Source organism: Artemia sp. Qi Xiang Cuo, chromosome 21 (genome assembly GCF_049724085.1).
Source record: "Artemia sp. Qi Xiang Cuo chromosome 21, ASM4972408v1, whole genome shotgun sequence".
Taxonomy (NCBI): Eukaryota; Metazoa; Arthropoda; class Branchiopoda; order Anostraca; family Artemiidae; genus Artemia; species Artemia sp. Qi Xiang Cuo.
This window is the reverse complement of record NC_142814.1, coordinates 36,464,489-36,483,465: the sequence shown is the minus strand read 5'-3', so window position 1 is coordinate 36,483,465 and position 18,977 is coordinate 36,464,489. Positions and strand designations below refer to the sequence as shown.

Sequence of the window (18,977 nt, the reverse complement as noted above, 5' to 3'; positions counted from 1 at the left end):
CCTTAAATTCGTGTTTAAAAAAGATAAAGATCATTTTCTAAAGCTTGATGATACATCACTAAATTGTATTCTTTATAATAGGTAAATTTTGAGCAATTATAGTTAAAAGTTTCTAGGCTCCATGGGAAGCTATTGTATTCTTTGAGGAAGAATAAATGATGATGAAGCTACTGGTAATTCTGCAGATATCACCAATCAGAACAGAAGGAGCTGTTACAATAGTCTACCATTCATCTAAGTCAAAACCCTTTTTTTTGCAGGGAATATGCTTTTTTTAATTAGCTTTTTTTTCTTATTCTAATATTGTCTTTATTTTTAGTGAATCACTGGCTTGGCCTCTCAGCATCATTTGCCACAATTGTGTACATAAAATGGGTAAGATTTAGTTTTGGCTCATGCACTTTTGTAACTAATATGCTATGTTTGGCTAGTTTTGCTTAAGAGAATGCTTGTGTAGTTTTACTTTTGTTATCTTAAAGAATATCTTGACCTCACAGATTGTTTAATTGGATTTCTGGATTCATCTTTGAAGAAAAAGAAGAAAAACTTTTTTTTCAAGTTTTTAGTAGCAACCGTACAAGAAAATCGAAATATATTTTCTTGATTATTATCGCTTCTAATCAGTAGTTGTACCAAACCTATCCTGCTCAAGTCATCCTCAGGGCTATACTGTGGTGTTTATCCTTCCCATAGTATAGTGCAGACGGTTTGATATCATCTATTTTCGCTTCTTATTTTAGTTTTATATTTGTGTTTAAAGCTTTTTCCAATAGGCAATGTTCAGAAGTCCTCCAAAAAAAAACGTCCCCCCAGATCCCAAATCAAATTCCATAGTGAAAGATACCCATCCTGACTGGTCAAGCACATTATCTGAAAGTTCTAATGATAGCTCCAATTCGGAGAATAGGACAATGATAACTGTAGGTCCTAATGCAACCATAAATGATGATAATGGGTTTCAAGAGGTCCTCTCTAGAAGCTCTAAAAACAGGAAAAAATCTCCCCAATTAAAAGCATTTCCCCTCTCCCTGCCCAAGATCCTCCCTCCAAAAACTTACGAATTTACCTTAAAATTACTCCCACTACCCCCTTTGAAATAAAAATGATCACTGCAATAAGAGTTGCAATTTTTGAATTGCTAAAATCAATGTTCTCTCTTAACATTAACCGTGATGGATCTCTGCTTATAGCTGTAGAAGATCAGAAATCAGCAGATACAATAATTAACCTTAAATCCCTTCTGAATATCCCAAATTATTGCATCTAATTGGAACCCAAAACAATCACCAACAAAAATTGTAGTTTACAATGTTCCCCCAGAGATATCTACTCAGGAGTTAAAAGAAGGCCTCTCAGGTAGGGCTGGAAACACAATCCCAGTTGAGGATGTTACCCAACTTGGAAAACCTAACTCTACTGGCCTAAAAACTAGTAGATCCTTCTTATTCACACTAAAGGATAAAATTGATATTCCAGAAAAATTATTCCTATTTGGGCAAATCAAACCATACAAGGAATACAAACCTAAGCCTATTCAGTGTCAGAAGTGTTTCAAACTGGGACACACGACAAACAAATGCAATGAAATTCTCCAAGAGTGTAGTAATTGTAAATCCTTCCATCCTAAAGAGCTGACAACTTGCAAAAACACCCAGCCTACATGCATCAATTGCAAAGGTCCTCATGAATCTACAAATAAATCATTATGCCCTGCATACAAGAAAAGAGCTCTAACACTCCAAATATCAACAGAGAAGGCCATCCCATACCCCTTTGCAGCAATGGAAGCAAATGCTGCCCAACAATACCAAATAAAGCCTGTAATGAAACCAACCAAAACCCCCAAGTCAAATGCCCCAAATGCATCAAGCACCCCATATAAAACAATATCTTCTAAGCACCCTAGCTCAAATCCCTATCAGAAGGAATCACCAAGCCAGCAAGCCTTGTTTTCCGGTGAGATGAGGCCAGACTGGCCCTCCCTCCCAAGAAGAAACAAACCAGAAACACTACCAGGAATCAATCCCTTAACTAACAAACAGGATGCACTACCAAAAATGCAATCCCCAAATATATGCTTATTCATTCTAAACTGTAATGCAGTTCAGGCCATGAACATACATCAACTACAGAAAACAAAAATTATTGCAGAATTGGCAAAAATCTACATCCCAGATGATATGCTCATTCAAGCAAAAAAAGATCTTGCTTTACTTTTAACAAAGCTGAACATTGATACACAGTCATATGAAGAATAAATCAACAACACAACATTTATCAATACTCCAATGGAATGTAAGATCACTCACAGAAAATAAGCTAAATGAACTAATATCATTTATGAATAATAATTCCATTAATATTGCTTGCCTCCAGGAAACTCATTTAACCCAAAATCAACAAATTAAGTCTCTGGGATACACTATCCTGAGAAAGGATAGATCTTCAGAGAGAAAAGGAGGTGGTGTAGCTTTATTAGTTAATAATAATATAAAATTTTGTGGCATCAATTTTCCAGATTTTGAAAATGATGTTGATGTAATTGGTATAAGTGTTTGGCTGAATAATTTAAAAACCTACATAATAAGCTTTTATAACCCTAATGGCCAAACTTCAGATGCCAAGGATTTCTTTAATTATATAAATAATTCTAATATGTTAAAAAACATCATTATTTGTGGTAATTTCAATGCCCACAGCCTTTTGTGGGGGAATAAACCAGCAAATAAAGCTGGTAAATTTATTGAGCATATGACTTCAAATAATAATGAATTAGCTGTTGCTACCCCTCCAAACCTAAATACATATTTTAACCCCAAAAGTGCCAAATTCTCCACAATTGACCTACAAATTGTGTCTTTAAATTTTTTGAACAAAATTTACATAAATAAAATTGATAGTCTGTGTACAGACCACTTTGCTATAGTTTGCTCCCTAAATGAACCTGCTGAAACTTCATCTCATACCTCCAAATATATCAACACTAAAGCAAATTGGTCTATTTTCCAAAATAAGCTAAATGATGAAATTACAAGTTTCACCCAAAGTTCATGCATTTCAAACACAACAGTTGACACGCATGCTGAAGCCTTGACATCTTTACTAATAAATACAGCTAACCATGCTATCCCCAGGACAACACTTAAGAAAACATTCCCTAAACAAATTCCTAAAGCATGGTGGACAAATGAATGCCTAAATAAATGGAGGATAAAAAAGGCAGCTAGGACAGAATTCATAAAAAAACAACACCTACTACATAGTTAAAAAAATTACAAGCAGAATCTAATCTAAAAAGGACTATAATAGATGCTAAATATAAATACTGGAATAATTTTGCAAATAATCTCTCCAGAGAAACGCATGAGCCAATTATACATAAAGTCATAAGCCACATATGTGGGAAAAAGACTTCTCCCAACCCACTACTGTATGAACTTATACATAATAATACCCATTATGATAATGATATTGAAAAGGCTAACCTATTTGCAACTCTTTTTTTTAATAAGCTAACATCAAACAATCAAAGCAATCTGTCCACAATTCCTATGAACCCTAGTTACCAACCACGCCCAGGATCCGAGTACATAACTAATCCATTTTCAATCCAGGAATTGAATAATGCAATACATCATATTAGGTCCAAAACTAGCAGCAGCTATGACAATATACACCCTACATGGATAAAGAATCTCACACCTTCATACAAGCAAGAACTGCTAAATTGTTATAATCACGCTTGGGCATCCTCTAGGTTCCCCAATATATGGAAATGTTCGTCCCTCCTACCAATCCTACAGAAAAATAAACCAAAAGATAACCCTGAGTCTTATAGGCCCATAATGATTACACCTGTGATGGGGAAAATAATGGAGAAAAAGATTTATCACAGACTCCTCTGGTTTGTTGAGAAAAATAAAATGATCCCACACACTCAAACTGGATTCAGGAAATACCACTCCTCAACAGATACTTTCATTTTGCTAACAAATGCAATAAATGAATCTTTCTCAAAAAATAATATCCTAGTGGCAGCTTTCCTTGATTTTGAAGGAGCATATGACAATGTGAACCACCAAATCCTTTTAAATAAACTTGCAAACCTTGGAGTACCTCCCAAGCTAGTATCCTTTATTAAATCCTTCATAGAAGTGCGAAGTTTCATTGTTTGTGTTGGTTCAGCCTCTTCACCCCAAAAGACAATATCCAAAGGCCTACCTCAGGGAGCAGTCCTCAGTTGCCTCCTATTTGCCCTATATCTCTGGGATATGAACCTACCCCACACGAATCTACAATATGCTGATGATCTGGTGCTATGGTCATCTGGCAACACCTTTCAGATAGCACAGTCAAATCTGCAAAAGTCACTTTTCCAGTTTGAAAAATTCTCTCAACATTCAGATTTACCCATTGCACCCACCAAGTCAAAAATAATCCAATTTCACAGGAAGCGAAACCATGTTAATGCAAAACTAACTCTAAATAAAACAACCATTCCAGAAGATAATAATATTAATTACCTAGGTCTCATGCTTGACCAAAAACTTAATTTCCAACTCCACATTTCAAACACAATTAAAAAACGTTATATAAAAGCAAATATACTAAATAGAATTTTTTCCACACCCTGGGGTTGTAAGGAGAAAACCATACTCCAGTTTTATAAATCACATATAAGACCCCATATTGACTATGGGCTCATTGTATATGGTGCATGTGCAAAGACCCAGATGCAAAAAATTGAAACAACACAAAATGATATAATACGTCTCATATTTGGTCTTAGGAAACCCACAAGCACCAAGTTTCTGCTTATGGAGAGTGGATTAACAACAATAAGGGATAGACGTAGCTTTCTCTTGATAAAACATCTTACAAAAATTGAATCAAATAGCACACACACATTACATAATTGGTTAAGAAATCCAGCCATGTATAGAGGTATTGCAGATGAGTATGCCAATATTCAAAAGAAGTTCCCTGTACCAGCAAAGTCTATTGCACCTACTTTCCCCCAATCCCCTCCATGGAATTGGTCATCTCCCATAATAAATACTGAATTTTCAAAATGGAATAAAGATTTAACCCCCATTGCTTTTGTTCAGAAAAAATTTGCAGAACTTAATACAATTACCTATAAAAATCACTTCCAAATTTTTGTTGATGGGTCAAAAATGAATGAGAAGGTTGCAAGTGGTGTTTTCCTTCCTCACCTGAAAATTGCAATGGTCGAGAGATTATTTAATAATTTATCTATAATTTCTGCTGAGTTAAATGCCATAATCATGGCATTAGAACACCTTAAGCAAAAACAATCTTTGATTGAAAAATTGAATAATATTATCATCTATTCCGACTCTTTATCAAGCCTTGAGTTGCTGGCCTCAGCTCCTCAATATAAGTTGGACATTGACACTTATCATTGTCTCAGTATTATTGATAATCTTGCTGCAAGTGGCATAAACACTTACTTTCAGTACATTCCTAGCCACTCTGGCATAAGTGGTAATCATCAGGTTGATGAAATAGCAAAAAATGCTATAAATATTGACCAGCCAAGTGGGAGACCAATCCCAATTAGAGATATTTACCGATGGAGGCTATCAGATATTAATTTTAATAAGATTAATCCTATCCTTTCCCCTTTCCCAATAAGTATCTTTCTAAAATTTATCATAGAATTCGTTCTGGAACAAATGGACTAAATTTCCTTGCATTCTCATATAAGATTTCTAATTCAAGTGGTTCAATCCCCCTGTCCCCTCTTTGCAGGCATTGTAATATGAATAATGAAACAATTGACCATTGCCTATTTGAATGTAATATGCTGACGTCTGCACAACATACCTTGCTTTCTAAACTGTTAAAATACTTCAAACACCACAAAATCCCACTATCAGTCAAGAGCCTAGCCAACTATACCTGCACACAGAGCATAGAAATCGACATCTATCATCTTATATTTGAACTCCTAGAGTCGAAAGATCTGCTGAAAGATATCTGAATATATCTAATATATATGAGGCAATCAAGCCAGTAGCTCTGTAGCCCACAGAGTGAAGCAGAAGGAAAAGGGCTAAATAGTTTTACTGAAAAGTCCGCCTGCTGTTAAATAGAAGAAGAATTTAGTAGCCTATCAAGTATTCAATGATATAGAACTATGACAAACCTTTGGTTAAATTGGAAAGCAATGCAATTCTGCATAACATACTGATACTGTAGGGGGGATTCTTCTCCTCAAATGAGTCAGATGATATCTGAGGGTGCTTTGTACATTTGACCTCCTCATTTCAGAAAAAATCTGTCAACCCCCTCGATACCCAACCTTTGTACATCGAAGCATATTATGCAGTCTGTTCTAAAGGTCCATTCACAATAAAGTTTTACTAATATTAAGATTAAGTTCCACCAATTTGAGCCAATCAGAAGTTTTCAACCAGTCAGAGAAGTCTATGAATTGTCTGATTGGCTCAAATTTGTGCTACTACATTTCACATTTGGGAGAGAGATGAGATAATAATTTATTAGCAAGGAAAGATATGGGAGGTATAAAGAGATTCGGAAGGTTTCTGACGATGAGTATAGAGCATAGAGAAAGGTCTTTCGAAGATTAGGAGCGAGGGTGATATTTCACCAGCCTAGATTATAGTTTTGTGCCAATTTATGCTTGTATGAAAGTGTCTTTGTGACCATGGCCCTTTGGGCTTTTGTGTCAATAGATTCTATTCTATTCATTAATAAAATGTCATTGTAATTGGGTCTTAATGGCTACATTTCAAACAGCAAGGTGTTGAACCTTGTAGCTATGTAGCCCATGTAGCTATGATTGAACGTTTTGATGCAATGACGTCCATTCATGAAAAATAAGGGGAGAGCGAAATATATTTTTCAATTCTAGGAGGAGGAGGCAAATTTCTCGTTTTCAATTTGTTTTAACAACAATCTATAAAAATGATTTTTCAATGAAAGGACCACAAAAAGGTATTTTTCAAAATCTAACGGGGGGGGGGGGAGGGGTTGCAAACAATATTTAGGGTGTACAGAAACTGCCTGGAAAACTAAAAAAAAATAATGACAACTAATCTAAACAAAGTGGTGAACAAGCTGCCAAATTAATTACTTCTAAGTAGATTGCAAGTGCCAAAAATTGTTAATTGTAGCTGCTGCATCATCAACCAGTCTTAGAAACAATAAAATATTTACCATCCTGTCCTGAGATTAGTATGAGAAGTCAGTCAAATTTCTATGTTTCTATATAAGTAAACTTGGCTACAATTTTATGGTCTCAATGTTCTTGGGATTGTCAAACCAAGGGTTGGTTTCACTTCAAAACTAAAAAGCTTATGATGTATCATTCGTGTCTTTCTGTAATGGCAAGGGATATCCATCATTGCTTCTTTTTTTCTAAAGAAGTGTTTCGACCATCAAAATTCTGCATAGAAGTAGTTAATTTGTCGGTTTTGTCACCAATTTGTTTGGATTGTTTGTCATTATCTTTTCTGTAGTGCATAGGTCCTCCAATGTAGTCATTGGGTCATCTCAAGACTTTCTAACATTTTTCTAACTATGAGATAGTTGGCTCTGTTCTAATCAAGACTTCTTATGTGTACTTATGTGTACTAACAAATGACAAGGACAATTGTTACACATGATCGCTCAATAGAAAAAGGATTTTATCATCTTTCCGCCAGAGATACTGAAAGTGTTTCAAATTGAAGATAATGTCAACCTCACCTTGGCATATATGTTCAGTATTCCGATGTGCTTAATTGAGCTCACTTGATGGTCAGCTATAAAGATGCAGCAATCACACAAGTAATATAAGCCATTAGGGGTGAATCTACAACTTTTTTATTTGGGGGGGGAGAGGGGTCTACTTTCAGATATTTAAGGAGTATGGGCTATATAATAATTTTTACTGGGGAGGGGGTAACTGCCGCCCCCTTGCCCCTCCCAAATGACGCCCCTATAAGTCATCAAACTACTGAGCGACATACAGAGGATCAAAAAAATGTTGTGTTTTCATAGAGCAATTGAAATTTTATTACTGACAGGATATGTTTTTGTTATTGTTGTTTTTTTGCCAGGTATTTTTTGAACTTAATGGCTCAAAAGCTCAGTACTTTTGTTAAGGCATGATCTTGGAATGTTTTAAACTTTGGAACAGGCTTCTTATTCCAATCGTGATTAAGACTGCAAAACCCCAGAGATGTAATTACCAATTACAATGCTGATGACGCTATGACTGATGACGCAGGGTTGTCCCCTGGTGAGGAAAAAAAATCACTATGTTTTAATGATTTGGTGATTTTCTTCAATAATCTAGTGACTTATGTAGCCTACTGATTTAGTGATTTTTTTTGTTTGTTTAAATAATATAACAAGATCACTAGAAATAATGATAAATCAATAGGAGTGGCAACTCTGGGTTTTTTCTTACTTCACAGAAACGTTTCAGTCTTGCATTCATAACACTGATTGTATATGAATAATTTTACAGTGTGTGACAAATTTGAAAACGATGGATATTTTTCAGTTCTTATTTCTCGAATATAAATTCTTATACTCGACATTATAATTTAGGAAAAGATCTTAACAATTTCGTTTGGGGAGGGATCCCCCGGTCGCCCCTCCCTTGATTCTGTGCTTGTATGGCACCAAGTAAATATAAAACAATCTTCGTTTCGCTTAACATGCCATAACATAGCTTTACTTTTGAAGCTTTGATTTGGAATATTCAGACTTAGATCGGCTTTGCTGCTGTATCTTTTTTAAATTATTTTGTGATATACGTATATATTGCTATGGAGGTGAAAAACAATTCTGATGAAAAAATTAAGGAATAAATAAAAATAAAGGAACAAACAGTATTTATATGACCAATGTGGTAACAAAAGGGAACTGCTATGTTTCTATTTTTCTTTTTTGTTTAAAATAGTATTAAAATAATCTTGATAACAACTATTTTGGGGATGAAACGTAGAAAAAAATTCTTTTGAATAGTTGAGGAAACACAAGTTAATGAGCTATCTGATTTCTCTTTGAAAGATGTATCGTCTTGATTTTCTTATAGGGTGTTGAATATCTCCAGTAAATTTTATCTCTTTTCACTCAGCAACAAGCTTGTATTTCACATGCTAATGCAAGATTTTTTCGGTTATTCTTTTCTTTTAATGCTTCTTTTCTTCTTAGATTGTGTTCAATGATGAGAGTACAGAGGCTGCTAAAAAAGCAATTAGTGTATCAAATCAATTTTAGAGTGCCTAATTTGCTTTTATTTTCAGTTCTCTATTTTGTGATAGGAACCAGGTTTTCTCTTTTCAAATCAAAATTTGAAATGAAAAACCAAAAACCCCGCCACCCAGGCAAGTGTACCGGGTAACTTTGCTCCTCGTCTCCAAAAATCCCATGATTTTGGAAAATCCCATGACTCACTTTCCCAAATACCCTATAAGTTATATATATAAAAAATCCCCCCCAATACATTGTTTCAGTAGCGTCATTACATCCTTTTTAGTCTAATTAGTGAGCTCGGATGCAGGTAGGCCCTTTGGACTGATTTTCTATCCTTTGTATATCAAGGTATGCCCGTGACCTCCTTTCAATCTCGCATAAGTCTTGAAGGTTTTATTTGTTATTGTTTTTTATCAGTCAAACTTTGTTAAATTTTGTTGCTGAAGTGGAAAGGGAAAGAGTAGACTGCATTTAGCTAAGACTCTGGTATATAAGACAACCACCTCCCCCTCCTCACTATTTTGTGTACTATTATGAGTTGTGTCAAAGAACTTTATTGGCCTTTAACTTAGTAACTTTTCCAATTATATTTCCTAACAGTACGGATTCATGCTCCCCCTTCCCCCATAAAATAAGTTATAGAAAACGTCTTAGACATCTAATGCGAAATAATTTTTTCAGAAGATGGCTTGATTAGTTCCCTATTGATGAAAGACATTGTTCATTCTCATTGCTTAACTAAACATACACATACCCTTTTTTGGTATTTTCCGCACATTAAAATCAAATCCACTTTTTGTTTACTTTTTTCACTTTGCTAGATTATTAAATTATGGACTTATTCCTTTTGACCTATTAAGTTTGACACGAAATATTTTTCTTTACCCACGTTAAGCCACTTGTGTAGTGATTTATAATGACCTACCGACAGCCTGCGTTTTTGGGACGGCTTTTCTCCCATATTACCAGCAAAGTTTTCCCAGGGTTTCCTTCCTGGCATTTGGAGATGTTTATCGTAAATTCTCTTTGTGCACATGAAGCCTTTTCTTCCCTATGGCTTCTCAGACGAATTTGACCGAATGAAAACAGCTTTGCGTTCGTCGAATTTGACTTTTCCTAAAAAAAGCCACTTATGCCTTGTTAGCCTTTGTGCCACTTGTGCCACAATGCGCCTTATTAGCCTTAAAAAGCACCAATGGTAACTGGAGATGCCAAGTCTAGCTATCTTAATTTAAATATCAGCACTGATAATAGCAATTTTAGTGGCAACAAATGCCACCATTCTTGTTAAATGCATCGGAAATGTTTATTTACTAACGTATTGGAACGTCTTGTCTATATTTTTGGATATGTTTTCTGGTGTTAATTCTATCTTTCAAGCTTACATTCAGTTTTTCTTTTCTTGTTTTCGTTGTTTTTTTTTTTTTTTTTTTATGGACTTGATCAATTTGAGTCCTGAAAAGGCCATCTACTGGTACTTTGTTAGGTATTTATGTATCATAGCGACCCCACTCAAGAAATTTGCTCGGTTAGATATGAGAAAAACCGTTTGTCTTTCTGCAATCGGTTGTAATTAGCTTAGTCTTAGTGAGAAAAACTATGATGTAGATATATTTTAATTAAATGTTTAATATATAGAGGTTAGGTATTTAATAGAGGTTAGGTAAAGTTAGGTATTTAATATAATGCATTCTGGGCGGCCTGCTTTCCATAATTTTCTTCTGTAATTTCCATAATTTTGTTACTAAAATATTATATTTTCAATATATTTTGGTGTATTTCTTTTTAGGATTAACCTAACTTCACTTCTTGAGTGGGGTCCCTATAATACATAAGTACCCTTTGGGATTTGGTGACTTTATATCCCTCTAATTTATATTGATCAAAGAGAATTCCGAGATAAATTTTTGTGCAAGTTCCCAAGATTATTTTTATCGAAAATTTTGTACGACGATTTGAGAAAAGTTCATTTAGTGTTATTGAGAACAAACGTTCAGTTCATCAGATATTGTGATAAGCCCTCGCGATATTATCTTCACTACTATGTAAGACTTTGATTTTGTTATTTATTTTCTATTCATATGATTAAGAAAATGAATTTATCGAATAAATAGCACTATCAAGTTTTTTTTTTAATTATGGTTTTATTGCTTTGCGGTATTATCTGTGACAAAACGTAATGGAGCATTATTATTTCTGACATTTTTAACGATCTAAGAGCCCTTTTTTCATCTTTTTAGTGTATTCGTTAATGACCTACTTTTATGCTACTGACAGGGCCGTGTCCAGGATTTTTGTTTGTGGAGAGTTATTTTTTCAGGGGATAAACTTAAAAAAAGTTTTACAAAAAACTTAAAAAAACATCTAAAAATTGTATATATGCAGTTTTTTTTCACCAGTCGGACAAACATTTGGGGGGGAGGGAGGGGGTCAAACCCCCTATTCCTCCTGGATACGGGCTTGGCTACTGAAGTTTCGGTACTTATGTATTATACCGCCAACACTCAAGTTTACGCTGTGTAAAATTTGAGAACAAACCGGTTTTAATAGTCTGTATTTAAAAAAAACTAGCTTACGCTCAGTGGAAAACAAGTGGCGGGTGACAAAATACATTGGAATTATATAATTTGGGCTATATATTTGCACATTAGGGGATTGGGGATTAGGTTAGGTTACCCCCCCCCCCCTTAGTGTGCAAATATATTGCCCATATTTGTTTCTAAAAGATTATATTTTCATCATGTTTGGTTTTTTTTTTTTATTAGGTTTAACCTAACTTCACTTCTTGAGTGATGGTGGTATAATAAATAAGTACCGAAATTTCTTTTGTATTTGTCTTTCTTAGGAAATTGGGCCATTGATAAATTTGAATGTTGGGAATTAAGACGCAGCGATGTTTAAAAATAGCATCGCTAAATGTTTCCGAGTCGCTTGACAAGTCATTTGAATCTGATTTCATTTATTAGGGTTTTTCTATCTCTTAAATTGTTAAAATGACTCTGATCCCAATCCTTGACAGACGTCGGACTCGGGATCTGTTCTGAAACGAAACATTTGCTTTGTCAACGCCTACTACTCCGTCTTGTCGATTTTGCAAAAAAGAAAAAAAAATGCTTGGCTATAAAATTTTGGCTCCAATTACATCGATTCTAAGAATCCGGCACGTCAACTCCATGCGCGCAGAAAGTTTGAAGTCCAGGTGTGAACTAATTACTTTTCGTCCTATCTTGACTCCATTATAGTTTTTTTAAGTGAAATCGCCCGTGCTTTTTTACTGTTTCTGGCATCTCCAATCTTCATTAGTACCTTTTCAAACAGTTCGTGGTAACGAACTGTAAGTAAGGAGCGACCCGGCTCAATGGTAACCGAAATTCTAAAAAACGGAATTTTGATACCAATAGATACATCAAAAGAATCAGATTTTAATTCTGATTTTAAATATATAAGTTTCATCAAATTTGATCTTACCTATCAAAAGTTACGAGCCTGAGAAAATTTGACTGATTTTCGAAAAAAGGGGGAAAGACCCCCTAAAAGTTATAGAACCTTAATGAAAATCACACCATCATATTCAGCGTATCAGAGAACCCTACTGTAGAGATTTCAAGCTCCTATCTACAAAAATGTGGAATTTTCCATTTTTTGCCAGAAGAAAGATCACGGATACTTGTTTATTTTTCTTTTTTTTTTCTTTTCCCCAGGGGTGATCGTATCGACCCAGTGGTCCTAGAATACGTGGGAGGGCTCATTGGAACGGAAATTAAAAGTTCTAGTGCCCTTTCTAAGTGACAAAAAAAAATGGAGGCCAACTAGGCCCCCTCCCACGCTCATTTTTTCCCCAAAGTCACCCGATCAAAATTTTGAGAGAGCCATTTTGTTCAGCATGGTCGAAAATATTATAATTATGTCTGTTAGGATGACTTAATCCCTCGAAGCCCCAAGGGAGAGGGCTAAAAGTTATGAACTTTACCCAATGTTAACATATAGTATTGGTTATTGGGAAGTATACAGACGTTTTCAGGGGGAATGTTTTCTAGTAGTGGGGGAGGGGGGTGGATAGGGGGTCATATGGGACGATCTTTTCATGAAGGAAGTTTTCCTGGGGGAAGGGACATTGCTATGAAGGGGGCGCCGGATTTCCCAGCATTATTTGAGAGAGAGAGAGAGAGAGATAAGATTTATTCATAATCAATTAATCATACAAGAAAATACATTGTGCTAATCCCCCAAAGGCTCCTAGGCCTGTAATGGAGGGGGAATACATACCGTTTAAATCAAACACTAAATCAATAGAAAAACATTAAAATAGGCCTACATTGAATAATCCAATCAATACATACAATCCAACCACAACACTCCTAATGTCCCTCGAAAGGCTCCATGGCCAGGGATACAAGGGGGAATGAGAAAAAAAGAAAAGAAAATAAAATCTATCCAAACAACCATAAAAAAGAAATCAATCGCCAAACAACATATAAAATTAAAAAGAGACCATACCTGAGGCCTGGGAGTCATAGCACAGAGAAGACCACCATATATCAATACTAAACATTCAGGGGACATCAAATCCACAAACCCAAAACCCAAAAAAACAAAAAAAAAAAAAAAAAAAACAAAAAATCTGCTTGATTAGTAAAAAAATGGCGCATAAAATTCCCCTTCAAAGTTCCAAACGAGTGGCATTTCTGTACTGAAGAAGTCAGGGAGTTCCAAACCTGATGACAAGCGATGAGGGGATTGAAATCTGACCGCACAGTGGGGGTAGGAGGAATGCAGATATTATGTGACGAACGAAGGTTATATGGAGCTGAATCAGAAATAAACTGAGGAGTTTTTTGAAGAGATTTTGGAAGATTGCCATGAAGCTGATGAAAAACAAAAGAAGCACAAGAAAGAATGTAGATAGACTGTAGATTTAGATGCGGTCTTGGTTAATAACGTTTGTTGTCAATAACATTACGCGTTTTTTTATAATAAATGACATAAAGCGACCGCAGTGTAGAAGGAAAAGTAGACATCCATACTATGGGGCAATAAGAGACATATTACTGGACAAGGCAGAAAAAAAGAAGCTTCAGAATAGATCCAGGAAAGGTGTGTTTGAGTATTCGAATGACACCCAAACTTCGCGAGACCTTAACCCTAATAATGGCTATATGGTGTCTAAACGAAAGGTTCTCATCAAGCAGGATACCAAGAAACTGGACCAACCGATTCTTTGGTCTACACAAGGAGCCTTGTGACACCTGAAGCTGTGTCAGTTGAGGGAAAGCTACACCAATTCGAGAAAAAATAAGAAAATGTGACTTGGCAACATTCAAGGCCAAGTAATTCGGCTCAAACCATGAAACTACTCTCTCAAATATTGCCACCAGATTAGACCTGATATCACATTCCGTCCTCCCTAGAGTCCCAAAAGTGCTGTCGTCAGCAAAAGCAACGAGGCAATCTTCATTAGAAGTAGCATTGGGACACGAAGGAACTTCCGGATGACACAGATTGCAGCATACTAGAGGACTTGTGTTCTTGACTGCTGAAATCAGATCATTGACGTAAATCAGAAATAAAACGGGGCCAAGAACAGATCTCTGGGGGACGCCATATTCTTTCTTTCTCGAAAGACAGATTGACAAGCTTAGTCAATGGTGACAGAATAGCAGGAAGAACGGCACGGATAACCCTTGTAGGAATTCTGTCTGGCCCTGAAGACGATTAATCCTTAACGGCGTTTACGATCCAACCTACCTTAAACTCAGAAAGAGAGGTCACAACCACTGAATCTAAACGCGGGGGTACCAGATAGGCTCTGAAATTGCAACGAGGAGTTGTAGAGCTCTCAGAGGAAGTAGTAGTCTTTCTTATATTAGCAAAACCTAGCTGAACATTTTCTTCTCCTTGGACAATTTTACCATCAACTATCAGCGTTGTTGGAACTGAAGGCGGAGGGGGAGTAGGTTTAAGTACAGAATTAATAATTTTCCATGTCTTCCCAACATCTTTTCCACACTCAGAAAATTTCCTGTGATAATACTGAGGCTTGACCTTCCAACACAGAGAATTAAATATACTCCTATAGGCCTTGAACCGCTCATGATGAGAAGCAGATGACGAAGCCTTGTATAGCTTCCACAGATATTTTTTTCTTTTCCAGCTTTCATGGAGACCTGGGGTCCTCCACGGATTCAGCAGTACTCTCCTTTTTGAGGTATGAGGCGTTGGATTCTGGTGGCAAACTTCTAGGATACCTTCTTTTACTGAATCATAAAAGAAATCAAAAGAGCGGTTAAAATCTGATTCAGAATCCAAACTATCCCATGGCTGATCAGTCAAACGAGATTTAAGTAGACTGATCTCACTGACACCAAAACGGAAAAATGGGAGATTAGATGGCGAAGCTTTACGCTGCGATCGATTAGCAGTCCTATATCGTGGAATAGCAGGGAAATGATCAGAAATATCACTAACCATCACCAAATTATCTAAGACATCTAGTGACGAAAAAATATTATCAATAAGTGATGCATGCATCTCAGTAACTCGGGTTGGTGTACAAACTGAAGGTAGAGTTCCCGCAGAAAGCATCATTGACAAAAAATCTGCAGCCGATGCAGAATTTTGATCCAGCAGGTTAAGGTTGAAATCCCCCATAAGGATTAGTTCGCAAGGATGCTTTTGGACTAAGTCCAAAACCTCTTCCAGAATTTTCATAAACGAAGGAATAGATCCACTAGGGGATCTGTAAACCAAACCGACAACTAAATCCTTACAACCTGACTTAATCTCAATAAAAAGGGATTCAAAGATTCCTTCCTCATTTCTACTTAAATCACTTCGGAAATTATATACAAGATGATCGGCAATATACAGGGCAAGGCCACCTTTCGCCATCTGTTTCCGGTTCATCCTCTCCATCCTAAATCTTTGGGTATCTAAAAGCATATCCTTTTTTGAATCCAGGAAAGTTTCACATAATCCAATAACATCCGGAGTTCCACCACTGACGATCCGTTTCAGCTCATCAAAAGAGGAGCAAAATCCCTGAATGTTTAGATGAAGCACAGAGAAAATACCTTCTTGTTTAGAAGAGGCAGAACCACTTAATTGCGAAACATATTTACTTTCAATAACCGATTTAGGATCATTATAATTCCTATTTCTACTTCCAACTGAATTATTAATTATACTTTCTATATCTAAAGGATTATTTTGTAACTCAACAAAATGTTCCCCCAAAGAGTTGACATCACCCTGGTCACTAAAAGAATTAATCATTTTACTTACGGTGGATGGTAGATCCGCTCCGCGACCAAACTCACCAGACCAAAGGTTAACGACATCACAGCAGAGCTATGTCAATCTATGCAGAAGAAAAATATTAACATCGAAAAAAGACACAACCGAAGTAATAAAAAGAGAAAAAAATACCGAAAAATGCACCCAAAAATAAATAGAAACAAAAAATATTTTTTAGAAAAAAAAAAAAAAAAAAACAGAGAAGGAAAAAATGAACCAAAAACTAGTGAATTGGTAGAGAGAAAAAAAAAAAAGAAAAGGGACAATAAACAAACAATCCATGAGAAAGTAAAACAAACAGACAAAAAAAAAAACAACTAGATACAGTCAGCGAGAGACCTTATTTTTTTTATTGGAGTCCCGTCACTAGGCTTTGCCAAAATTTGACCCCGATCAGACCAAGCATTCCGCTGACCGAATCTGTCTTTCGCCGCATTCAGAATATCTCGTCTCTGCTTGGTCAGAGACTCAACAACAAAAATACCATTAGAGGCCAACTTGGATTTGGCCTTGAACACTTTACAAGCAACGCTTTTGCTCGAAAATTTCACTATTATCGGAACAACCCTTGGAGTAGGTGGAACCGCCTGAGTTGAATCAGCTGTAGCAGCATTATTCAGTCTAAGTCTATACACGTTCACGACCTCATTTGTACTAATTTCGGGCAAAGACATCTTCTGATTAATAGTTAGCAATACAGCAGAACGAGTGTCAACACCTGTTTTCTGCCTAACACCGTGAAAAACCAGGCTGTCTAGTAGTGATTCTTGTTCATAACTATCCAACTTATTCTCAAGCCTGTTCAGTCTCTCCTCAAAATTTTCAAGTTCATTACTCAGTCCCCTTAGCAACTTTTCAATTCGCTGAAACTTGGGTTTAAATTCAATCATGAGAATGTCATAAGTTTGACTAGCAATAAGCTCAGTCGATTCCTTAAGAGAGTCTGAGCTAGCCAGATTTTCCGAAACTTTTTGAGTTATACTGTCCATCAGGTCATTTTTGGTTTTATCCAGTTCAGCTTGGGTAGCTACAAGTTTCTGTTGTATCGGGCTAATACTGCTAGATAATGCTAATGCTGGGCCATTTGCTCTGCTGTTATCATTACCTCTCAGCGCAAGGTGTGTTTTTGATAGTCTCATGTAAATATCAGGCGTAGTAGCAAGCTCTTCAAAAGCTTTTTTTGAAGCAGGAGCGGACAAATTATCAGTGGTAGGATCATAAACTTGGAGATTTGCATCCATGAGGTGAAAATTATCATGTGATCTATAGCAAAGGCCGTATAAACTGACTTGCATCGTGTGTCTTTACCAGCTTTGATTATTCTTACTGGCCAGAGGGGATAATCCTTGAACTTCGCAAGAGCAAGATCAAACTGTTTGAAAGCCATGATTTTTAGTAGCGAGATAAAAAAAAGAAGTAAAAGACTTATCTTTACTTGAGGCCAAACAAATTATTCCAAATAAATATTCAAAAATTCCAGCGCCAGCCAGCTCATATATAAATCAAAATAGGTATTCACTCGATTTTTACGTCACCAAGGAGGCAGGGGGGGTTAAACACCAGCCACCATTCATAATTGGGTGTTGGATGTAAGAATTATCCACAATCTAAAAGAATATCCTGAATCAAGGTCACTTTAACCCACAGCAAAATGTTACGAAATAACAGTCACTTAATTAGCTACGGACTCTAATTGATTCCGAATATAATCATTTTTCAACACTTGTTCAAAACTGGAATTTTATCAAACAGTTCGTGGTAACGAACTGTAAGTAAGGAGCGACCCGGCTCAATGGTAACCGAAACTCTAGAAAACGGTATTTTGATACAAATAGATATATCAAAAGAATTAAATTTTAAGGTTGATGTTTAATGTATAAGTTTCATCAAAATTTATCCTAACCATCACACGTTAGGCACCTGAGAAAATCTACCTGATTTTTGAAAAAAGGGGAGAAGATGCACTAAAGGTTATATAACCTGGATTAAAATCACACGATTATATTCAGCGTATCAAAGAACCCTACTGTAGAGGTTTCAAGCTCCCATCTACAAAAATGTGGAATTTTGCATTTTTTGCCAGAAGAAAGATCACCGTTGTGTGTTTATTTGTTTGTTTGTTTTTTTGTTTTTTTTCCCCGGGGGTGATCGTATCGACCAAGTTGTCTTAAAATATCGTGAGAGGGCTCATTGGAAAGGAAATTAAAAGTTCTAGTGCCATTTTTAAGTGACCAAAAAAATGGAGGGCAACTGGGCCCCCTCCCACGCTCATTTTTTTCCCAAAGTCACCTGATCAAAATTTTGAGATAGCCATTTTGTTCAGCATGTTCGAAAATATAATAAGTTTGTCTTTTAGGATGACTTAATCCCCCTAAATTCCCGGGGGAGGGCTGAAACTTATGAATTTTACCCAATGTTAACATATAGTATTGGTTATTTGGAAGTAT

General features: G+C 36.0%; 1 protein-coding gene across 1 annotated transcript in view; it reads left to right on the top strand.

Moving 5' to 3' along the window:
- The first annotated feature begins 319 nt into the window (after nt 1–319).
- The window catches only part of LOC148939498 (solute carrier family 41 member 1-like), a 91,893-nt gene continuing 73,235 nt past the window's right edge, over nt 320–18,977 (top strand). The window contains exon 1 of the mRNA XM_089106698.1: nt 320–375. The gene's annotated coding sequence lies outside the window, so the exon portion shown is untranslated. The remainder of the gene's footprint in view (nt 376–18,977) is intronic.